Here is a 24,079-nt window from a genome sequence, read left to right on the forward strand (position 1 = left end):
TGCAGAAGGGCTCCGAGTGGCCCCCAGGTTCAGGCGCTGGGAAGCAGAGCCACTGCTTGTCGAGTAGGATCTGGGGCTGCCGGTGCCAGCAGGGACCTGGGCTGGGAGAAGCACGAGGCGCGTCCCACAGAAACAAATACCTCGCTGTTAGATAGATGTGGCCTTTTAAGTGCAAGGGAGTGGGACTCGTTGCTCCCGGGGATCCTGGTGAGGATGAGATGCTCATTTTTCCCAGGCTCGCTCGGTTCCTGTGCCTGGAATTGCACAGATGGATGGGCTGCGTCTGGACAAAGGCACAGCAGGCCTCCAGGGCATGGAGCACCTGAGCCACCACCTGAACTTCATTTCCAGGCTCCTCCATTCACCACCTCCGCAAAAGCGCAGCCTCCTGTGTGCCTGGTGCTCGCTGGTTTCTCCATAGGCGCCCCCACCCTCGGGGAGAAGCAGGGCAGCAGCTGACACTTGTCCAGGAAGCCCAGGGACGTAGGACGTGGGGCCGCTTCCCCTCCTGGCCGCATGTAGAGCCCTAGCCCTGGCCCCCCACTCCCCGCACTGCAGCCCCACCCTGGAGGAAGGAGGGGTGACCCAGGGACCCGGGGGCCATGAGTCTGCCACCTCCCTGTCCAAAGAGGCAGCTGGAGACTGGACCCTCTCCTCTGACCACGTCTTTGCTGCTTGGGCTTCCCTTGTCCTCAGGAGCAGCTGCAGAGCCCAATGGCACCGATGGTTCTGGACGTCACAGGCCCTGTGTCTGGGAGTGGCCCCTGGTTGCCTCTCCAGTCCCCACAGAGTCCCCCAATGGTGACGTCCTCACTGCCCTCCATTGAAACAGAAACTGAGGGTAGAGGGACAGCAAGGTCAATGCCAGTGGGGTGGACCCACGGGACCAGCTCTGATCCCTTCAATGGCCCTGGCTTGGCCCTTGTCACTGGCTGGGTCACAGGAGAACAAACACAGGAGGTCAGGGCCACCCAGCTCCTTCTGAGACCTCTGGTCCTGTCACCTGAAGAGCTGCACCCTGGGGGCCTATGAGCGGTCAAGGTCTTGTGTCTGCCACGCGTGGTGAGGGGGCCTGGCTGCTTAGGTCACCTGGAGGGGCTTCCTGCAGCCCAAGGCCACCGTCTCCACTGACCTCCAGGCCTGTGGGCAGGTCACAGCTTCGGCCTGAGCTGGCTGCCCTGGTGGCTCTGCCTCCCAGCCCTGGAGCCCACACCCCAAAATAGCCCAGGGTGCAGGCCACTGACCAAAGGCTCGCTCTAGGGCCCCAGCCACACAGGACAGGCAGGGTGCCCTCGTGGGATCCCTCTCCACACGAGGCATTTGAAATGACTCCTGTTTCTCTCTAAGCAAAGGCCAGAATCCCCACGTGGCCAGCAGGGCCCCATAGCATGTGCCACAGCTGCTGTCACAAGCTGCCACAGGCTGAGGGACTTGAAGTCACGGGGGCTTACTTTACAGTTCTGGAGGGCAGAAGTCCCAAGACCAAAGCGTTGGCAGGGCCAGTGCCTTCTGGAGGTCCAAAGGGGACGCGCCTCCCGCCTGATCTGCAGCCCCCAAGGACACCAGTGCGTCCTCAAGGCCAGCAGTGGTGTGCCCGCGTCTCCCAGGCTGGCTCGGCTCCCATCGAGAGACCAGGAAACAGTCTCTGTCCTCAGGTGTGGTTTCTCTCTTCCTCTGCTGTGCCGGGAGGCCATCACACACTGTCCCATCCGCAGCTAAACCTCCCCGCCTGGGGCCAGCCGTCAGCATCGATGTCCACCTGGGAGTGAGGGTCCCCCTGTGGCCATGCTGGCTTACTCCTGAGTGATGGGCACTAGGTTCTCCTAGACCATCATGGTCCAGGGCAGGGCATGGCCCACAGGCACATGGGGGACAGGGGATTTGCTCTATAGAGTTCACGAGCTGCCAGAGCTGGGGGACATCCGAAGTCCCCCAGGTGGGAGCGCCCAGAGAGGGCTCCAGGGGGTGGGGTGCTATAGCAAGGACAGAGGCAGCCTGCTCGGGGAGGCCAGCTCCAGCAGGTGGACCCAGGCTCAGGCCAACCTCCAGGGATGGATCAGCTCCCCGGGTCTCATGGGCTGAGGGCCTGAGGGTGGTGGGCTACTTCCCCCAGGGTGCCCCCCGAGGTCTGTCTGGAGGTGAGAGCAAAGGCTCATCTCTCCCACACTGCCTGGACGTTGTCACTGGGTTGGCAGATTACAGGGCATAGTGGATTCTCTGCGCCCACCAAGGTGCCCCCTCTCAGGAGGGGGCCCTGGTCCCGGAGCCTGCTGTATGCTGGACCCTCATGGGCTGTTACTTCCTATGTATAGCAAATCCCATGTTCCTGCAGGCACGAGTGTGTGTGTGTGTGTGTGTGTGTGTGTGTGTGCATGTGTGTGTGTGAGTGTGCACACATGTGCATGTAGCTCAGTCTAGAATCAGGACATGGGCAGGGCAGTCACAGACTAGAATGGTGACTACCTACATGTCGCATGGCTCTGGCTGCGCAACACAAGGGTGACTTTCCCCACAAGATGGGGGTCTGCTGCTCCCTGAGCATGGCCCCACAATGTCCCGGGCTCTGATCAAAGCCAGGCGTGGAGGACACAGTGGAGCTGGTGAGCTAGGTCTCTCCCTCCCTGACCCCGCAGAAGTGCAGTCTCTCCTGGTGGTCAGCCTGGCCAGCCCGGCCTGTGGCCTCCATCTCTGGCTCCGGCTTGGAGGGAAGAAGGGGGCTGGATGCATGTCACTCATCATGGTGCCCATGAGTGGTGGCCTGGGCTTCAGTCTGAGCAGGAAAGATAGGCAAGGAAGAGGAGGCGTGGGGGCCTGCTGTGTGTGGACCCAGAGCCAGGCAGGGGCCACAGTTGGCAAAGTAAGTGCTGCCCTGGGGTGCCGCTGGGCTGACCGACAGTAACCCCAACTCTCATTTTGCTAAGGGGTAGAGGCCAGCTGCAGAGAAGGGTCCCTTGACCCAACCAGGGTCAAACAACTTCCAGGATCACAGGAAGGCTGGCTCCAGGGGGAGCTTCCAGGCCCGTCTGCACAGTCGTACTGCAGAGGGACGGCCAAGCCCACTGCTGTCTAGCATGGTCAGAGTGGGTCCACACCTCCGCTCCCCGGTGTCCCTCTCTGCTGCTGTCTGCAGCAGCCCCTGGCCCTCGGCACTGACTGCAGACCACAGGAGGCCCACCTGAGCTCTCACCTGCAAGGGGTGCTGCATCGCACTAGCCTTTCTGGCTTGTAGGCACAGTGGACTCTGCAGCAGCCAGTAGGCCATGTCCACACAGCAAAGTCTCAGCTCTCAGCACCTGGAACACCCGATGGCATGTGGCCCTTGGGCACACAGGAGGGCAGAGCAGGCAGCCCTGGTGTCCCTGGACTGGAGTGAGCAACTGAGGCCCAGACAGGCCCCTGAGCCTGCAGCACCGGGAGGTCTCAGCTGGCCTCCAAGCCACATGCAGAATGCAACCTTCAGGCTCCCTCCTACGGCGGGGAGGGCGAGAGGGACAGAGAATCAAGTGCCATTGGGCACTCCTGGCCCCCGGGGTGAGCTCCGGAACACAGCACAGACAGCCATCATTACTGTGGCAGAATCCGGCTGCTGGGAGTCTGGGGCAGAGAACGGAGACAGCGCTGGCCAGAGCAGACCCAGAATGGGAGTGGACACGGGCGCTCTGCTTCTGCTGGCTCAGGAGCTGCTGGGGGGCTCCGTGCAGCCTGCACCCTCCCAGAGCCGCAGGCCTTCGCGCAGGGCTGCCGGGGGAAGGACCTGGTGCTGGGAGGACAGCGTGGGCCTCAGGTCCTCCAGTGGCGTGGCCGGCTTCTCCAGCTCCCTCCTCGTGCCCTTCCAGGGCTTCCGCCAGCCTTTCTCCAAGTGACGTGCTTCTCTTAAATCTGGTCCTGTTCCTCCATGGCCCCTGGTGGCTGTGCCAAGGCCCTTGGGCATCGCTTGTCTGGGGGGTGGTTTAAAGGAGGGCCTTTCTCTGTAGTCTCTTCAAGAGCTGCGAGACCTTGGTAGAACCTACCAGAACCCACTGGAACCTGCGTCTCTCTCACCTTCCCTCCAAGTCCTCTCAGCAACCATCTGGACCTTTCTGTAGAATGTGGACACTGGGCCCCTCTGATGTGGGAGCCAAGGAAGAGCCTCCCTGGCCCTTACGGATGCGGCCCAGGCTGCTTCCTGTCCCCATGGAGGAGGTGACAGGCCTTTGGTGATGGCAGCACGTGGCCTGGGGGTTGAGGGGTGTTCATCTGGTAAAAGGGACCCCACATGCAAGTTGCCCGCTCGGAAGCCAAGTGCCAGCGTCAACCCGGGCCATGACTGGAGGAGGCAGGGGCCGGTGGGAGCCAGCTGCTCTCTCAGCAGCGTGGGGACCCTTCAGTGGCCCACAGGAGAAAGGTTCCTCCTGCTGCAGCTGCTACAGCGTCTTTAGGGTGGAGGGACAGGGTGACGTGTCCCCAGCCCCTGCTGTCCCCTCTCCTTTGGTGGGGGTGCAGCTTTAGATGGGAGCATCCTGTGTCTCAGGGCAGGTGCGCCTGGGGGAGAGGCTGGGGGGCCTCCCTGGGGAACAACTCCACTTTCTGTGACTTTCCTGGATCTGAGAGACCGTCCTGTGCCTCCCATTGACAGGGTCAGTGCCGGGGAGGGACACAGCGGAGACCACGCCTTTCCATTCCTGAGTGGAGCCTGCTGCGGGGAGCCGGTGGCAGAGGGGACATGAGCCAGCTGGAGGCCTTTGAAACATGGGCTGGAAAGGCCCCAGCAGACAGGGCCTAGCCAGGCTGTCACCGCCTGGGCGGGTGTCCTCAGGGACAGAGACGCAGCCCTTCCCCAGAGCTCACACCACAAGGGGGCTCGACAGGGAGGGACGGGGAGAGTGTGTCTGACCTTGTCTCTCGCGGTTCAGTACAGAACTAGGGATACAGGTCCCTCTGGGCTTTCTGGACAGGGCTCCAGGGCCCTGCCGTCCAATATGGTGGCCACTAGCACAAGAATTTAGATGAATGAATTAAGTCAAAATTAAACTCCTCAGCCACTCTGGTGATGCTCGGGGCTCAGTGGCCAGGTCGTCTGGCAACAGCGCTGCGTCCTAACCTTCCTCCCCACCTGCTTTACAGTCCCTGACCCCCCGCACTGCCCAGCCAGTGTTCAGAAGATTCTCTGATTTCTTCTAAATTCAGGCCTCTGCTCACACACTGATCTGGTTCTAGTTCCGTCTCTCTTTGCACAGTTCTGTGGATTCCAGTGATGAGCCCTACACACCTTTTGCTACGTCTAGTGTTATTATAAATGGTTCATTTTAGTTCATTTCCAGTAATTGCTGTAAGTTATAGAAATGGCAGTTTTTGTATATTAGTCTTATATCTTGCAACTTTACTGAATTTACACCTTGATTTTAGCAAATTCTCTGGGTTCTGTGTATTCCATCAATCATCTGGGCAGGAGGGCAGTTTAGCAAGACATTGCCAGTCCTCGTGCCTCGGCTTTGTGGGATGCTGTTGGCAAACCTTCACCCCTCCTCCAGGCACTGAGAGAGAAGAGGACCTCCCTGCCCAGCTGGACTTGGGCTTGGCCACAGGACCTATTCTGGCTGACAGAATAGAGTGGACCTGAGGCAAGCTGAGGCCAGAAATGCACTTGTGCAGTTAGGCCTCTGTGGTCTAGGATCTCAGGAGAAGAGCTTTGAACTTGCACCTGACCCGCAGTCTCCAGCTGCATGAAGCAGAGAAGTGGAGCCATCTCCTGGTTCCTGGCTGGGTCAGCCAGACCAGTCACCCTGTGAGGTCATGAGCTCAGGGTATGTGCTGAGCTGAGAACCCAGGGGGGTTTGTTACACAGCATTTATGTGGCTGTTGCTGACTGATACAGCAAAGCTAGACTTGAGTCTTTAACCTATTATGTGTTTAAATGGGAGCGCCTGGTGGGAGGGCGCTGTGTGAATAAGGAGCTCAGGGGAAGAGGAGGAGGATTTAGCCCCAGGAGACCTAGAAGGGGCAGCAGGTGAGTTATGGGGCCGCAGGCTGTGGTGCTTTCTAGTCTTAAAGAAGAAATTACTTCCTAAAGAAAAGGCACCAACTTAGGAAAGCAGAAGATCAACCTCTGCCACAGGCCTGAGCTGTGGGATGAGGCCCCAGGCTGCCGCTTGGCTCTCTGCCTCCCCCTGCCCTCGCCCCCGTGAGGCGACTGGTTCCTCTCAGCAGTGTCAAGCTCCGTGCCCTGCGCTGGAGCTAAGGACTGGGGCCTTCCGGAGCTGGTGCAGGCAAGCCAGGGTGCCGCTTGGCAGCTGGCAAGGGACACGAAATGTGGGGTTGCATCCTGTCCTGTGTCCAGCCCTCAGTGATGCCCTGGGCAAAGCCGGGGCCTGGTCTTTGGAGGCACTCAGGCCCACCCCTGCTACCCAGAGACACCGTCACTGATGTGCCCCACCTGTGCAGCCTTCTGCTTCCAGGGGCCAAGTGCACCCTCCCCTGGGCACACAGGAGAAAGAAGTCCTCCAGCAGGACACCGAGGTCCCTCTGGGTGAGGCGGCTTGTGCCCACCCACCTTTGCTTGGCTCCCTCGGTGTTTGGAACTGCCCAGCTCTGCAGTCCTGGCTGACGAGACTGTCCATCTCTGTGCCCTGAGACCTGCCCCGTATCTTTCATGGTCCACTCCCAGAGGGGACGTGGAGGGGTCACCCACATGTTGATGGGCATCACAACAGCGTAACGAAGTGGAGGCTGGTGTGTGAGATGCCACCTGGAGACATGGCTCCCGGGGAGTGGGAGAGCATATGGAACCAACCTCCAGGACAGGCCAGTGTGGTGGGTGGGCGGCCCTGGTGACCACGGGGGGCCTAAACTGAGCACTTCCACCTCAGGAAGGAAAGCGGGTGCTGTGGGACCATCTGTTTCCAGCCAGACAGAGTTGTCCGACTCAGCGGGAGATAAATACAAGCCTTCACACTCCAAAGCACTAGTCCTGCTCATAACTTTTCAAACAAGGAATAAAGACGAGGAGACACATAAAAATGGTTCTGTCAATTTGGCCCAATTTCAAATTATCTAATTAGAGGAGAGCCAGAGCTTCCTATTTCTAGAAGCGTTTACTGAGGTTGTTTCCCAGCGAGAGGGTGAGATGAACAGAGGGAGGGCCGGTGGCACAGGGTGGGGACAGTCAGGACCAAGGCCCTGGGCAGCCATGGCCCAGCACGTGGAACCACCAAGGCTTGTGACGCCAGTCAGGGGTGATCTGTCCCTCTGCCAGTGAACAGCAGATGGTTGGCTGGGACGATAACGCCCTGCTGGTCTGTTGCACTTAGACGGAACATTCTGGATACCCGGTATTCTGCAGCCTTCTTACTCTTCCACGACACCTGGGCCACTCCCTCTCCAACTGTACCCTTCTTGGGACAAGGTGACACATGCAGTGAGTAGGAGAGCATTCACCATGCGCAGGTGAAGGGCCTCACCCCCGTTCCCGTTAGGACCCCCTCCAGGCGCCAACCTGCGCCCCATTCCCTCCCGCCATCTTCCAGGCTCTGATTCACCCCAGCAGTTGGGGTGTTGAGGGGCGTGGGGTGACAATGTGTCGGGAAGTGACAGCATCGGTCCGAAGAAGCCCTTGTCTCAGGAGGCTGTTGGCCATGGCCTGACCACACCGGGCGGCAGGATACTGCCACGTTCCTTCTCCGGAGTCCAGGCCCACGGGGCGGTGCAGACCCAGGTGGACAAGAGCACCCCTCAGGACCTCTTCCACGGTCTGACAGCAGCTTCCACATGGCACAACTTCAGACGCCAAGGGGGTCTGTGCTTGTGGTCACCCTCCAGCTCAGGCAGAGCCCCGGCTGCCAGTCTAAGCCACAGTGTGTGCGGTGCCCACCTGTGTGCCCTCTTCCTGGCAGATAGTCCCTCTGGCCTTGGAAGAGGGACCTGAGGCTCCCGGTTGAGCCTGTACTGCTGTCTGGGGGCCCTGCTGGGGGGTGGGGGCACACTCAGAAGGCTGCCCACCCAGACCAGGTCACGTTCATGTGCTGGGACAGGTGCTGAGGCAGAAGCACTGGACACAACGGTTCCAAGGACAGGCTGCTCCAGCTGGGGCCGGAGACAGGTCAGCGGTTTCCAGGGTGGGTTCCGTGTGCGGGAAGCGCTGGGCGTGTGGGAAGGCCTGGTCCCTAACAGAGCAGGTGTGGGGCTGTGCCAAGTGACAGCGGTGGCTCAAGTGGGCGGAGCAGAGGCTTTGAGAGCAAGGCAGGCCACAGCTGTTTCCCAGAGGTTGTGGGAGGGGAACCCTGGTGGCGGCCCCCACCCTCACCTGCCTGTCTCATCTGCGCCTAGCAGCTCGCTGCACACCTGGGGGTGTCCTGATGTGAATGTCACCTGTTACATTCCCAGTGGGGTGGAAGGCTGGGATGTTGTTTGGTTAGATAGCTCTGGGCTGCAGGGGTGAGGTCAGAGGAGGGGGCAGGAGATAGCGGCCAGGGCTTTGGGCAGCCCCAGGTGAGCAGGGCAGGGGACATGGAGGTCGAGAAGGACCTGGGAACGTCTAAGAGGGAAGACTGGCCTCCTGTGACCAGGGTCCGGGAAGGAGTACTCAGGGAAGCTGAGGAATTGGAAGCCACATCTCCGGTCTGGGGCTGGCCTGAAGCAGGCAGGGAGCCCAGTTGCTGGCCGAGGCCCAGGGTGCCTCTCTGAGGGCCCTGCGGAACCACGGCTCTGGCTCCTGGGGGCCCACGGCTGCCTCTTGTTTCTGACCCTGAGGAGAGCTCCTTCCAGAGGACTGAACCCCACTTTAGCCTCTGCAGGGATCGTACAGCCCACCCCCAAAGTCCCTTCAGTGGGAAAGACCCTGAGGCCCTCCTGGGCCTGTCCAAGTGACGTGCTTTCTGGGGCTGGAGGGACATTCTGCTCCGTGGGGCGGGTGGTGACTCGGGACTGAGCGCGCTCTGCCGGCTGCAGGAGCAGGGTCGTGTCATTTCCCTCTGGAGTCTGCGTGTCCACTGTGGGCAGGGCTTAGAGGGGCCCTGCTGCTGTGCTGGGCGGCGGGAGGGCAGTGCCGTCCTTCTCCTTCAACAGGGCTGCTCCACGGCGTTTCCGAGGATCAGTTTTGAAATGTGCAGTGATTAAGGACTGTCCTGGCCACGCGGCTCTTCTGCCAGCAAGACACAGGCTGATAAAGGCCATCTGTGGAGGTGATTCCAGTGGGCCCCACGTTGGCCACCGCAGGGCCAGCCTGGCCTCATCCAGTCTCCAGCCCACTCCTGTGGTCAGCCGAGCCAGCCTGTCTCTGTGGTCTGAAGGCACGTCAGCAGAAGTCACCCAGGGGCACGCAGGGAGACTCCTTGTCCCCCTAAAGGGTATTTTAATCCTGCAAAGCCAACAGCCCGGGGAGGGGCGGCCACACAGAGCAGGGGCCTCGCAGCCAGGGCTGAGGCACGTTGTGCAGAGCCTGCCTCTGAGGAGAGAAAACGGGCAGGAAGAGAAGGGGACGAGAACGAGGGGGACAGCAGAGAAACAGGAAGGGGACCGGCTGAGTGGCAGGGTCTGCGAGACCAGCTGAGGAAACAGTGATGCGAAGAGCACCTTATTCCAGATGGGATATGAGACAGGTGACAAGGAGGGCACACGGGGTGGGAGTGGGGGTTCACTCTGCGTGTCCCTGGGGGTGCCGTGCATTTGGTAGCACATGGCTTTGGGTGTCTGTGAGGTCTTATTTTAGGGGATCAGCTCTTGAACTCTCTCTTGGTGGGCCTCACCCAATCAGTTGAAAGCCTGAAGAAACCTAAAGGGTGAACCTCCCCTAAATAAGAGGGGATTCTCCTATGCCTAAGAGCCTCCAGACTAGGTCATCAGATGTTTTCCTGCCTCAGACTCGAAATGAACAATAGCTCTTACAGGTTCCGAAGACGCTGGCTGAAAAACACTCACACTATCACTGTCCCTCCTGGATCAGTGATGGCCGAGTCCCTCTCCAGATCCCGGGTGTGCCTGCCTCTGTAACATGGAGCCCGAGGCTCCCGTAGCTCTTTCTGTGAGTACAGTGTATAGGGGAAAGCATTTTAACAACGCGTCTCAACTGAACGCGTGGACATCTTCCGGCCACTGTTTCCCAGACCGCGCGGCACCTCAGCTCTTCACGACCCCCGCTGCGTGGGGTGGTGCAAGTCATCAGAGATGGCCTACTCTTGCGGAGCTTCTAAGCCAGCGCTGTGCCTCTTTACGTGACGGGCCTGCGCCTCGTGGACTTTGGCGTCCACAGGGGTCCTGGGACCAGCCCTGCAGCCCACCAAGGGATGGCTGTGCCCGCTCTGTTGTGGGCTCGGTGTCTCTGGGCCATGGCTGCTGAGGGGGGCGGGGGAGCAGGTCCACCCTCAGGCCATGGGGAAGGCCCGACAGGACGGGGAAGCTGCTCTTCTTGGGGAAGAGCCGGCCCCCCAGCACCATTGGAGAAGGAGGGTGAAGCAGGAGAGCAGAACACGGAGCTCCGGAGGAGACAACAAGGACAAGAGCCTTTGTCCCCCCGGCGGCAGCGCAGCGGCCAGCCTGCGGGCAGGGCGGAGACTGGTTTGGGGATGGTTCTGTTCCTTTGCCTTCCCAGAGAGGAGCCAGCCAGTGGGTAATGGCCACAGGATACAGAGTGCATCCTCCCGTTCCACGAGGGCCTCGTAGCTGAGGCTCCCTTCAGTGTGTCTAGTCTCAGTCATCCTTCTGTCAGGAGGAGGGACAGCACTGGTCGGCAGGCGACGGCCCTGCAGAGGAGCCGGGAGCAGGGCCTCCCGTCCCTTCCGGCCTCCTCCACAGCACACGGCCCCCAGGACCCCCCTCTCTGCACCACTCCTCAAGGGCCCAGGTGGTCTTTGGGACTGGGGGGCAGGGGACTTTCCCAGGAGCAGCTGGAGGCCTGGCATGGTGCACCTCCTGCCCAGTCCACATGTCACAGCTGCGGGACCGGCCCAGGCATTGGTGACGACCCCCACAGCAGACCCCCGGTACACGCCTGGAAGAGCCCTGCTATCTGAGTGGTGGCAGGCTCTGGGGCCAGAGGGACAGGAGCAGCCTGGGGTGCTATCCACAGTGACCAGCCCAGGAGGCCATCTGCCTATGATGACCAGCTCTGAAGGCCAGCCTATCCACAGTGACCAGCCCTGGAGGCCAGCCCATCTGCAGTGACCATCCCAGGAGGCCAGACATGCCCAGTGACCATCCCAGGAGGCCAGTCATCCATAGTGACCACCCCAGAAGGCTGATCTGTGACTAGTCCAGTGGCCACTCCAGGAGTGGCTCTGGCAGAGGAAGGAGGGAGGTGGGCCCAGGTGCAGCAGGGGGCAAAGGGTGGGGGAGGTGGACGGAAGCTGTGGGCTTAGGTGCGTGACGAGGTGGCCAACAGGTGGGCCTGGGGCAGCAGCGAGAGTCCGGGATTCCCGGGTCCCTGGTGAGGACCTTTGCCAAACTGAGGCCTGTGGAAGCCAGGCTGCTCCAGGCAGGTGGCTTCAAGAGGCCTGAGCTCTCCTGGTGGGGATGGCCTGTCCCTGTCACCCTCGAGGGGTCTGGCATGTACTGGACAACAGTGCTGCAGGAAGCCAACAGTCCTGTGCTGTGGGGGACGAAGCTCCCCGGAGCCGGGCGATGGCTAGCAAACCCGTGTGTAAAGGAGACCGCATCCACCCAGTGGGCTGGGGAGGCGTGACACCAAGCAGCCAAAATCGAGCCTGGGGCAGGCTGTGGGCAGCAGGGGCCAGCGCTGCGTCCACTTCTCAGGCGGTCAGGCCTGCTCCAGCCACACAAGGAGCCCAGTTGATTGGACAAGCTCCCAAGAGCGCTAAAGGAGAGGCAGGCCTGGCTGCCCCGCCCACTGCCGCCCTGCGCACAGCCAGGCCTGGGGGCTTCTGCCCGGGCACAGCGGCAGTCCTGTAGGGCCGAGGTCATTTTAGATTAGGAAATTGAGGCTCAAGGGTCCAGACTGTGCCTGAGATTCACTTCCATGGCTTCCCGCAGAAGATCCATGCCTTCAGGGAGGGGGTGCACTCAGCTGGGGACTTGTCACCGGCCTCCCTGGACTCCTGGTTTCCCTGCAGGAAGAGGGAAAGGGCTTTGAGGGGGCGGGGAAGGGCAGACGGGCTGCAGTGTGACCATCCCCAGGAATCTCTGACCACGGCATAGGTCATCCCTCCAAGGCCAAAGGCCTCTCCTCCCCAAGAGCCCCACTTTCTGCTGGCTTCATATGGAGCTCACCCCGATGTGCCTCCCAGGTCTGTCCCCCACGCAGCCTGGCAGTGAGGGGCCGTGGTCTTCTGCCTCGCTGGCACAGAGGGTCCACTGAGCTGTGGGTGAGTTTTGATCTTGGACAGACGACGTCCACTTCCTAGGAGCAGAATCATCTAACGGCTCTAATCTCCAGTCTGTTGGTTTCATTATTTAAACCAAAATGAAATGTGACCCAGAGTGAGAAACAAGAACAAATGTGCGGCCGAGAGCCGCGACGAGGCAATTACAGCCCAGCCGGCGAAGCAGGGCCCCCTCCCGGGACAGGATCAGGAGTCCCCCAGATGGGAAGGAGACATAAATGGCTATTGCCAAAGCGAGCCTGTGGGAAATCTCACCATAATGGCTCATTTGGGGAGAACAAATCAACTCCCAGGCTGTTCCGACTGCGGCAGTCCAAAGCTGGCGGCCTGGCAGCTGCGCCCTGCCAGCTCATTATCACACGACTCTCATTTCCAGCCCTGGAAGGCTTTGTCGTCACTCTCCAGAAGCCCAGGATGACTCTCTGCCAAGCCAGAGGGTGAGGCCGGAAGTCCTTGGGGGGCATGTGCCTCTGAAAGGGAGGGTCATTGGGGTGCCCGGTGCAGAGGTTGGGACCTCTGCTGTGGTGTCCCACACGTCATTTCCAGGTGGTGGTGGGGGGCCCTGGAGGTAGAGGGTGACATGGCGGGAGTGTGGGGTCTGAGGAAGAGCAGGGTGGAGGCAGGGAGCCTGGGCGGGGAGGAGGGGCCTCTGTTCTCCTCTAAGGGCAAGTCGACTTCAGCTCACCTTGACCCCAGGGTCTTTATCCAGTTGGTCCCCAGAGTCCTCTGACTTCTACTGTTCTCCATGTCTCTCTCCACCTGCCTCATGGGCCTCCCCATCCCTCTCTCCAATCCCAGTGTAGCCCGTCTCCCAGAGACTAGCTCAATTTCTATCTTCCAGGATACAGCAATTATGATAATACTGAAGATGATAGTGATGGAGGTGATGATGTCAATCAAAGTGGTGGTCATGAAGATGATGGTGGTGGTGATGGTGGTGGTTGTGGTGATGGTGATGATGAAGATGATGGAGGTGATGATGTCAATCAAAGTGGTGGTCATGAAGATGATGGTGGTGATGATGGTGGTGGTGGTGATGCTGATGATAAAGATGATGGTGGTGATGATGGTGGTGGTGGTGATGAAGATGATGGTGGTGATGGTGGTGATGATGGTGATGGTGATGATGAAGATGATGGTGGTGATAATGGTGGTGGTGGTGGTGGTGGTGATGAAGATGATGGTGGTGATGATGATGGTGGTAGTGGTGATGCTGATGATGAAGATGATGGTGGTGATGATGGTGCTGGTAATGATGATGGTGGTGGTGGTGGTGATGAAGGAGGTGGTGGTGGTGATGATGATGGTGGTGGTGGTGATGCTGATGATGAAGATGATGGTGGTGATGATGGTGCTGGTAATGATGATGGTGGTGGTGGTGGTGGTGATGAAGATGATGATGGTGGTGATGGTGAAGAAGATGATAATAATTACACTACTAAATCCCTGACACTGTGCTTACCAGGCGTTCTGTGTAAGACCTCACTTAATCCTCATATTATTCCTGTTTTACAGGTGAGGACACAGAGACCTGTAGAGGTGACTGCCCATATTCATCTGACTCCCTGCTCTGATGGCCTGTCACCCACGGGCACTTACTCAGGCTGACCCTGTCCACCTTCTGACACCGGGAAGCGTGATGTGTATCTTTGGTGGCCAGATCTTCTTTCTGCTCATCTGGGGTGCCAGTGTCCCGCCCACTCTTGCACCCCACCAGGCTGTGGGGGTGCCTTCCTGCGTATGTGTCACAGGAACAGGGGCGATCTTGACCAGAGGGGTGGAGCAGAAGGGGGGCGTTGGGGAGCAGAAGATGGTGGCTTGTGCCTGTACAAGAGGGCAGACCGTGAGGCTGGGGCAGCAGGAAGGGCGAGTGCACATGCGGGAACCCAGGGAGGGGAGGGCTCCCTGGGTGGCACGGCGGCAGCAGTAGTGAACTTCACCAGGGGCACCTTTACCCCAGTAGGCCCGGCCCACCCTGCCAGCCTTCCTGGGGCTCTCAGACGCGGGCTTCTGGTTTGTATTTATCTTCCTGTGTCCTGGAGAGGTGACTGAGGGACGCTTTAGCCTCTCCGTCCCTGGGGACAGGAGGACTTCTGAGTCGGACAAGAGGAACCATTTATTTTGCTTTGCTAAATGCCATGGGCACCTTCCCGTGCCCACGTTGACAAGCATGTGTCAAGGTAAGCATCACAACAGTGCTGGGCATGGAGGGGGGAGGGGAGGGGCTGCCCCCGGACACTAGAAACCTCAACGATTTCGGGAAAAACTCACTTGAAACTGTCACCACCAGAAAAGCACTCGTTTTAATTTATTCCTCACCTGAGTTCACTGGCTTGGAGAGCCCTGCTGCGTCAGACTATTCCTGGTGCCTCAGAGCAATCCTGTGAGGGACATGAGCATCACGTCCGCTCTACAGAAGAGGACGCTGGGCCCAGAGAGCTTCAGCAGCTTCCCAGGGCCACAGAGCTGTCGGGGCAGGCTCCTCTGAAGATGTGCCCCCCACCATTCCTCTCCGAGGTGCCTGAATCCAGGCACAGGGACTCCTACCTCTAACTGGAGGGACCACACCTTAAAACACAAGGGGAGTCCTGAAGGACAAGCTACGGGGGAGGGTTGGTACCAGCCGGCTGTCCAGGTCAGGAAAGCAGAGCCACCAGCTGGTCCTGCAGGAGCCGAAACCAGGCAGCCCTGCAGAGAGAAGCCTGGGCCTGGGGTCTCCTCCTGGGAATGGAGACAGGAAGCTCAGAGCGTGTGCTCAGGGAGGGCAGGGCAGAGACTGGCCACTCCTGACCTCCAGACACTCCTGCTGTTCCTCTGAGGCCACATGCCAGGGGCCATCTCCTGGGTGAGGTCAGTAGGATGGGTCTCCAGAGACTCTGGGCTGGGAGCCACAGGGCCTTGGAGCTTGACATCTTTGTCTCCCCCCCACTGTGGTCAGGCACTGGCAGGCAGAACTGTGATTCTCCTGAGCCACGTTGCCCCCTCCTCTCTCCATCTCTTCTCTGCCCTCACCCTGAAGGTTCTCCCGAGGCTTCTACCTCTGCCTGCAGGGGGAGTGCTTGTTGGGGCTGGTGGCAAGGGTAAGGAGACTCTGGGCAGATGGGCAGTGGGACGGGTAGGTAGCTGTCCAGGGGGCTCCCTTAGTAGGGACCTGGGACTGGCAGGGGATGAGAGGGTGCCTGTTGAGAGAGGTATGGGGGGACAGAATTTGGGAGAGCAGGTAAGAGAGGAGGAGCCTGTGCCAGTGACTGTGGAGGAAACTGTGCCACGGGAGCCAGAGGGGAGGGGAAGGGATTGAGTGCTGCTAACCGTCTCCAGAGTCCAGAGGCTTTGCTCTTAGCACGTGCTGGGGTTTGAATGTTTCTCTCTCCAAGCTCATGTAGAGCCTAATGCCCACTGAGCTGGTGTTAAGAGGTGGGTCCTGCCTTTGTGAAGGGGATTTATGCCCTCACTGAAGTGGCTCAGAGAGGCACTTGGCCCTTCTAACTCTCCATGTGAGGAACAGCGTTTGCGCCTCCTGCCACGTGAGCACGTAGCAGAGGGGCCACCGCGAAGGAGAGCAGCCCTCAGCAGATGTAGGAATCATGTCTTGATATTGGGCTTTTAAATTCCAGAACTCTGAGAAATAACTACCTAGATTACAGGATTTTGTTAGGGCAGAAGAAACAGGGTTTGTATTAGACTGAAGGGTGTCCCTCTAGACACTGGAACCTCAGAATGCGGTTTTATTTGGAAAGAAGGTCTTTGCAGAGGCAATTACGGCAAGGCTTGAGATTACATCATGCCAGATTAAGTGGTCCTTAAATCCAATAACTAGTGTCCCCATAAAAGCTAGAGAAGAGACCACAGCGGAAGGCATGAGAGATGAAAGCAGAGGTGGAGGTGCTGTGCCTATAGCACAGGGCGCCGAGGATGGCCAGCATCCTACTTGGGGTACACTGCATACGAGCTGTGCTTCTCTCCAGAAGGATACCCAACCCTAACTCTGTGTCTCACTTCCTGCCTGTGAGATGCAGGATCCATATCACTGAGTCATTTTGAGGGTTAAACAGATTTTTTTTTAAATCTATGTACAATGCTCAGTGGGCTATCTCAGACTTAGCAAGAGTCCCCCCCCCTATTGTTCCACCATGTGCCTCAGGAATTATTCATCCTGTTTCACTTTTGATCAATCTGGGACTCGGGCAGGGTACCTGAAAACCCCCACAAGATCCCTTGTTCTTCTCGAGTCTGCTCCTTGGAGTAGAAAACACCTCATGGGTTGGCTCTGACAGGAATCCTGTTGATAAATTTTGAATGCAAAGAAAAACCAACACATTGTCTTCAGTAAGTAGCCAGGTTGAAAGTAGAGACGTGTGGAGCCAGAAAATGCTCAGGGGCCTTTATTGAAATAGATGACTGTTGGGGTTTGCATCTCACATGTATCCCAAAGTGCATGTGTAGAAGGCTTGGTCCTCAATAGAAGGTGCTGTTCACATGTTGGAAACTTGAGGAAATTAGGCCATTGGGAGAGTGCACTTGAAGGGGCTATTGTGTGCCAGTCCCTCTTCCTCTCCTGCTCTCTTTTCTTCCTGCCCGCCATGAGATGAGAAGCCTTTCCCCACCACATGCTCCCCACAATGATGTCCTGATTCTCTAGAGACCCAAGGCAATGGGGCCAAGTAACCCACTGGACTAAAACTTTGGAAATCATGAGCCAAAATAAACATTTCCTCTTTGTAAGTTAATTTTCTCTGATATTTTATCCGAGTGTTGGAAGCCGACTAACAGAAAATCAGTGCCAGGAGTGGGTCTGTGGCCTGATCATGTGTTTCAGAAAGTGTTGGAAGTGGTTCTCAGGAGGAATTAGGAAATATTGGAAAGTGTCCTAGGAAAAGTCTTAGATGCTGGAAGCAGAGCTTAATGGTCATGTCTGTGGGAGCTCAGAAGACCAGGATGCTGACCGAAATGTGGACAATAAAGACTGTGCTCATGAGGTCTCCTATGGAAAGGCAGAATCTACTAAGAATTAGATTAGAGGCCATCTTCATTACCTTCTGGCAAAGAACTTGTCTACATGTCGTCCAAACCCTGAGACTTTGGGTGAAGCTAAATTTAAAGGTGATGGACTAGTTTATTTGCTGGATGAAATTTCAAGGCAGCCCGGCATTCAGGCAGTGACATGGATATTGATGATATCATTTGGCCATATTTACAATGAGAATCAGGAACAAAAAGAAAAGCAGAAAGATTTGAAAAACTTTCATTTTTGCACACGTGTGCACACACACACACACAAAGTGTATATATAGTTGCAGATAAGGAGAATGTGGTACTAAGTATATTAGCACCATTAAAAGGAAAGTGATTAATTTACATCAGGACAATAGGAAAGAAGCTTGGAGGGTGTCTCAGGAATCATCGAGACAAACAGTAGGCTCAAAAACTTGTTTGAACAGAGAGCTCTGGGGCACCCTGCGTGCATGGGGTTACTAGGAAGCCCTTGTGACTCTGGTGTGCTTGGCTTTGCTCAGCCACCTGGGCATTCAGAGTTTGCTGCACCTGTGATCCACAGAGACCTGGCTACTGCTCCCACTGGTGCTGGACATTCGTGTCATCTATTTGATAATTGTTTTGCATGAATGAGGAATGCAGGAGTTGTAGGGTCATGGAGATTTCCACCGAGATTTCAAAGGCAATTCTGGAAAACCAGGCAGTATGTGATGGGGTTGGAGTGCCTGTGGGCAGTTCCAGGCAGGGACATGCATGCAGCTATGGGAGTGAGGCCAAAGCAGGGACCACGAGAAGTTAGAGATGCAGGAACATGTGACATCTGCCAAGGGAGACAGTGGGCACGAGCAGAGCAACCTGAGAAAGAGCCAGAAGGTTGTGGTGGGGGTCTCTAAGCCCCTTGGCGCTCACATGACACCACTGTGTGCCATGGGTGACAGATGTGGAGCGACAGGATTCAACATTCGCCCGCTGGGTTTCAGTCCCACCCTTTCTCTCTATGCCCCATTCCTCTCTTTGGAATGGGAATGTTCACTTTGTCCCATTGGGCATGTAACTTGTTTTTTTTTTTAATATTTATTGAGGCTTGTAGCTCAGAGTTTTCCTTGAGTCTCAGAAGAGAAATTGAGTTTGAACTTCAGAGAATGCTGGAACAGTTAATAACGTGGGAACTCTTGGAGGTGGACGGAATGCCTTTTGCATTTTGAAATAGAAATGAGTCTTTGGGGGACCAGGGCTGGGAAGTTATGGGTTGGATTTTAAATGTCACCCAAAGGCTCATGAATTAGACTTGGCCTCCAGCCAATGATGTTCTTGGGACGTGCTGGTAATTTCAGGAGGGGAACTTACTGGCAGAAGTCGTCACTGGAGGTGTGCCCTTGAAGGGACCCTGGATCCTTCTTTTCATTCTCCTTGCTTCCTGGTCACCACGAGGTGACTTTGCTCTACCACTTGCTCCCTGCCATTCTGTTCTGGTTCACCTGAGGCCCAGGGTGACAGACAAGCCACCGGGGTGTGAACCTCAGGGACCAGGGGCCAGAATGACTCTTTCTTCCTTTAAGTGGATTATCTCAGACATCCTGTGATAGAAAGATGACTGACAGGGACCCTCAAGTCAAAGGTGGGCCCTGATATGCCCACCTCCTGCCCCTCCAGGCCTGGGGTAAACTGAGGGGGTAGACCCAGGAAACCCACCCCAGAGGAGACTCCAGCGAATGAGGATGAAATTCTGGCCTCAGTCCTGAACTCACTGGTGGTGAGTGTGGGTCTGCTCGTGTGGTCAGCTGGCCCATTTTTTCTCTCCCCCAAGCTTGGGACTTGTGTGACCACGTGCAGGAGTTTGGGGAAGCTGAAAAGACCCAAGAAGATGGAGGCTGAGTAGCAGAGGCTCCCAGGGGCAGCCATGGAGCACGTGGAGACGAGGGTCTTGTCTGGGGCGGGGGAGGGGTTAAGGGAGCCAGGAAACTGCTCTCTCCTGGAGCAAAGGGTGAGCCATGCAGCTGAGCACAGGAGCTGGGGTTTCTCTTCCTCTAGAAGCACCTCTGTGAGCAAGGAAGGGTGTGATGGGGGAGAGGCGTGTCTTTCTCTCCCTGACCCCACCCCCTCCCCGCCCCATGGACCCAGTCTTGCAAATTTTGCCTTCCCACTTGCTGTCAGCCCTGAGCTGCTGCTGAGAGACCTGGCATATGCAGAACTGGGTTCTGGGACCAAAATTTGTGGTGCCAGTGTCATCGTACCAAGCTAAGAGGGAGCTGTGGCTTGATCTATTTCTTTCTGGCTTCTTGTTAGGGCCAATGTGTCCACCAGAGTTCACATGCTGAGTCTTAACCCTGGAGCTCAGACTGGACTGCAGAAGGACCCAACCTCGGAAGGTGCAATTTACACATTAAACTCCGTCATGCTGCAGAGTTGGAATCATTCGGTAGAAGCTGCACTTGGAACATTGAATCTGATCCTTCCTGGGTTGGTGGCATGGGTGAGGTCCTGTTTTGCACAGCTGGGCAGTTTTCTCAGCCCTGCCACCACCAGGGGAGCAAGTGACCCTCTCCAGCGTGCCGTGCTGCTGAGCAGGCTCTTGGGTGGATCCGGGGCATTTGATGCATTTCGACTCAGTGTATTTTCAACTTACAATGGACTTATTGGGGGTGACCCCTTCATACGTCAAAGGGCTTCTGTATTTGGTGTCTTTCCAGAAATGATTAAGCGGTCACCAGGTGGCCTCACCCTACAAGACTGGTGTCCTAAGAGGGACAGCCATGTGAGGGCTCAGGAGGGGATGTCCACGGAGGGGCCTCAGATGAAACCAGCCAAACCTTGATCTCAGACTCCCAGCCTCCAGGACTGGGTTGTTGAAGTCATCCAGACGAGGGCACTTGGTCATGTGGCCCAAGCAGATGGGCTTTCCACCCCCCCCAACCCCCACAGGTTGAGGCCATTAGCTCTCAATCTCTGGTCGACACCATAATCACCTGGAGGCTTACTTAAAGGGCAGATGCAGGGGCCTGGGGCATGGCCAAAACCTGCATGCTCACTGGTGCATGCTACTGATGCTGACACTGGACCTCGGGTGGGATACCCTGACATGGGACGACAGGGACTTGCCGGGCCACCCTCATGTCCCTGGTCCCCACAGTCCTGCCGGCTCCTGCCATCTCAACTTCAAAACGGTGAGGCTGAGTGTCTTTAGACTCTGTTGGTTTTGCCTGCAGGGCCCCGGGCAGGGACAGGGGATGCTGTGGCCAGCAAGCCACGGGCTGAGGATGCGGTGGAGGGAGCAGCTTTCTCTCTCCCTCAGGACACTTTGTAAAGTCAGAAAGCAGGAAGGGGTGAGAGAGCCATGCTAGGCGCAATCCCACACGGAGACCCTTGTTTGTTGACGGAGGGGTCAGACAGGGGACAGGGGGCTGTTATCTCTGGAGACCTTTGACAAAGCACACGTTTTCCTTTGAGGAAGCGCTCAGGGGCCGGGCCTGGGTTTAATAATGGAGCCTTCACACAGGAGAGGTGAGGTCTGGACGGCTCTGTCTGCTGAGAGCTGTCTAATCTTGATAAACGGAGCCCCGTCCTTCCCAGTGTGAACAGTCCTGGCGTTAGATTAAACATATCAATCCTGTTTGTTACCTTCTCTGATCCGCCAGCTGGCACCTGGCCGGCCCCTGGGGATCTGTCTTCGATGGCCCTACACAGGAAGTGACAGGGTTCAGCAGCAGAGACCGGGATAATTGCTTGTGGTGCGGCCCCGGGGGGAGGTGGCCACAGAGGGTGGATGCTGTCACAGAGACGAGGTCGGGGAGCTGCAGCTCACTGGGGATCCTGTGATGCTTTGGCAGAAAAATGTTTCTGAAATAGATGCTGCTCCTGCCCCTTCAGGCTGGCAGCTGTCTCCAGGCTGAGCTGTGCGGGCCTGGAGCACTGCTCCTGGGGTGGGAGCTGCCTGGCTGCAGCCCCCCTGCAGGGTACATCCCCGTTGACCGGTGGCTGACTCTGTGGCCTGTGTCAAAGGGCCAGCATTGCACCTCGGGGTGTGGCCAGTGTGGGCAGCTCCCACTCCAGCCTCCAGTCACGGCCTCTTCCTGCTCAGGCCCCTTGCAGCGCACCTTCCCCTGAGAGAGGGACTTGGTCACAGGCACCCAGATTTCTCTCCTCCCCATGGCAACGGCCCCTCCCTCTTGCATGGCCCCTCCCATGGCAACGGCCCCTCCCACTGCAAAGTTGCCCCTTTCTCTCTTACAATCATCCTCTGAAGCGAGTTGCTCCTTCCAGGCAAAGATGGTTTCCCTGGGCAGGTGTGTCACGGCAGGTGTGTCCTAGGCTGCTGGCCCCGCCTGGTCACTGTTTATGCTGTACCTCCAGGTGTGCCCTCCCTCAGCCAGGCCCGGCCCCCTGGGAGGTCCACACTGGGACAGCAGCTGGCCGGATGGAGGGGTTGGGCCAGGGGCTCTCCCCATCCAACTGGAACCTGTCAAACCGGGAACGGAACCTGCTGTCTGAGTCTTGATCTCAAATGTGAACACAGAAGCTTGTCCCCAGGGCCTGGCCCCTGGAGGGACCTGGTCATCACAGGAACTTTTAGGTCCTGATCAAAGACACTGAGGGCAGCATGTCCTTGAATTAGCCACCCAATGTGTGCACGGTCCTGGGCGGTTCGTCCTGTAGGCCTTGGCCTGGCTTCCTCAGCTGCCCTGTCCCCAGCCCCCTGTTTCCTCCTGACCCACTGACTCCAGCCCAAATCCAGTCTGTGTGGATTCCATCAGGGTCTCCGCTGTGATGGGGGCTGGCCTGGGACAGGGGATGGCCTCCGCTGTGACGGGGGCTGGCCTAGGACAGGGGATGGCCTCCGCTGTGATGGGGGCTGGCCTGGGACAGGGGATGGCCTCTGCTGTGATGGGGGCTGGCCTGAGACAGGGGCTGGCCTCTGAAGCCTCAGGGGCTGGCAGGAGGTGCTTCCTGAGATGAGGGACAGCTGAGGGACACTGCCCTGACCCCAACAGTGGAGCGCTGCAGAGGCCACCTGCTGCTTCCCAGAAGGGCAGTCTGTGCAGCCTCTGAAACCCATATGGAGACTTGCGCATCCTGTGAGGGGTCCCCAGGGGGGTGGGGGGACAGGGCTTCTGTCACCCAACAGCAGTGGGTGAGGCTCCCTGTTGACACTGGTCATTTTGACTCTCTCATAGCATGGAGGCAGTGAAGATGGCGGTGGACTGGTCATCCAGGAGTGACGTGCACTTGTGATTTCCCTGTGCCTGCCTTGGGGGATGCGGTCACCCTACCCCTTCCCTGGCTCCAGGACCCCACGTAGAAGTCGTGAGTATCTGGCCCTGAGCCCTGGTCTTACTTGAGGCAGACACAGGTCTGGGTTCAACTCCTTCCTCCTTCTGGGTCTGCCTGACCCATCTGGGCTTGTCACGGGCACTGACCGATGGCCAATGGATGGCCACCTTCTCCTGCCTCCCTGGAACGGCTACAGGTCAGCATCAGCCAACAACTTCCAGGGGCTCTTAGGGCTGAGAAGAGGAGCCTGGGGTCTTTAGTGACCTGCTGGTCCTGTCCCGGCACTACCCGGGCATTGGGGCCCTTCTTCCTTCCCGGACGCTTGGTTCCCTGCGGGTCGTGGCCATCAGAGGGGAGCAATTCCTATTTTTTTATTATTATCATTTGCTGCAGACGGACCAGTCACTTCATAAACGTTAACAATGACAGATCACCAGTGCCAGCAACACCACAGTCACATGATGACGGTCATTACCCAAGGGCGGCTCCATGGGCCAAGCAGCAGGAGCCGCCACCTAGCCAAGGCAGGATGGGTGCCTGAGCAAGAGCCCGGGGATGAGGGGGCTTGGCCATGCCAGGGAGGGTCCCTGTCCTCCACCCTCGGGGACAGATGGGGAGTAGGCAGGGGAACGGCCACCAAGGTCCCTATGCAGGTTTCCTGAGCTGCCATGTCAAGTACCCGTGCACTGGGCAGCTCACACCAGCAGAACCCATTCTCAGGACCTGAAGCCCCGGTGTGGGCTGGGGTGGTGCTGCCGAGGCTGGGAGGGAGGATGGAGCCCTTTCCCAGCCTCTCTCCGGGTTTCAGGTGGCTGCTGACATCTTGGAGACCTGGGCTTGAAGAGTGTCACTCCTCCTCTGCTTCTGTCCTCGTGTGGCCTGCTTTCCTGGGTCTCTGTGTCCTTTCTTCTTCTGAGGATGCCAGTCATTGGGCCAAGGGCCACGAAATCCTTTATGGACTCAGCTTGATGACATCCACAAAGACCCTGTTTTCAAATAAAGCCACATCCTGGGATCTGGGTGGACATGATTTTGTGGGACACTGCGCTGCCCACTACCATCACTGAGTTAAAAGACGTTCACCTGTCCACGTGGGCACCATTGCCGGCCACATGAGCTGGTGGTTTGCTCTGTTTGTCACACGGGGTGGACATAGTGGAGGGAGGCCCTCCCAGTGTCCGTCCCTCTTGCCTGAGTCCAGGTCCTCTGGATTTTGAGGAGGCTGGGAACCTCCTCCCTTGAGGATTTCTGGGAAGACCAGACACACAGGCTGGGGAGGGGAGAGGCTGGCCAGCCACCCCTGGGACCACAGGGTCTGCCCCGTGGGGGGACACACAGGCTGGTGGGGGGGAGGCTGGCCAGCCACCCCTGGGACCACAGGGTCTGCCCCGTGGCGGGACACGCAGGCTGGTGGGGGGAGGCTGGCCAGCCACCCCTGGGACCACAGGGTCGCTGAGCAAGGATCCAAGTCAGAAGCCTGTTTAGTGGGTGGGGGACCCTCCAGAGACCCC

At 58.0% G+C, this 24,079-nt stretch overlaps 1 long non-coding RNA gene across 3 annotated transcripts; it reads left to right on the forward strand.

The window, feature by feature from the left end:
• The first annotated feature begins 1,575 nt into the window (after positions 1 to 1,575).
• Positions 1,576 to 23,583, forward strand: LOC110597384 (uncharacterized). 3 transcript variants are annotated; one of them, XR_013432081.1, is made up of 4 exons: positions 1,576 to 1,655; positions 13,824 to 14,046; positions 22,472 to 22,601; positions 23,377 to 23,583. It is a non-coding gene; the product is annotated as an uncharacterized LOC110597384 (long non-coding RNA). The 3 variants fall into 3 exon arrangements; XR_013432080.1 differs by lacking the exons at positions 1,576 to 1,655; positions 13,824 to 14,046; positions 23,377 to 23,583 and adding exons at positions 19,750 to 20,464; positions 22,962 to 23,357; XR_013432079.1 differs by lacking the exons at positions 1,576 to 1,655; positions 13,824 to 14,046 and adding an exon at positions 19,753 to 20,464.
• Positions 23,584 to 24,079: the final 496 nt, after the last annotated feature.

This window comes from Ictidomys tridecemlineatus, chromosome Y, assembly GCF_052094955.1.
Source record: "Ictidomys tridecemlineatus isolate mIctTri1 chromosome Y, mIctTri1.hap1, whole genome shotgun sequence".
Classification (NCBI taxonomy): Eukaryota; Metazoa; Chordata; class Mammalia; order Rodentia; family Sciuridae; genus Ictidomys; species Ictidomys tridecemlineatus.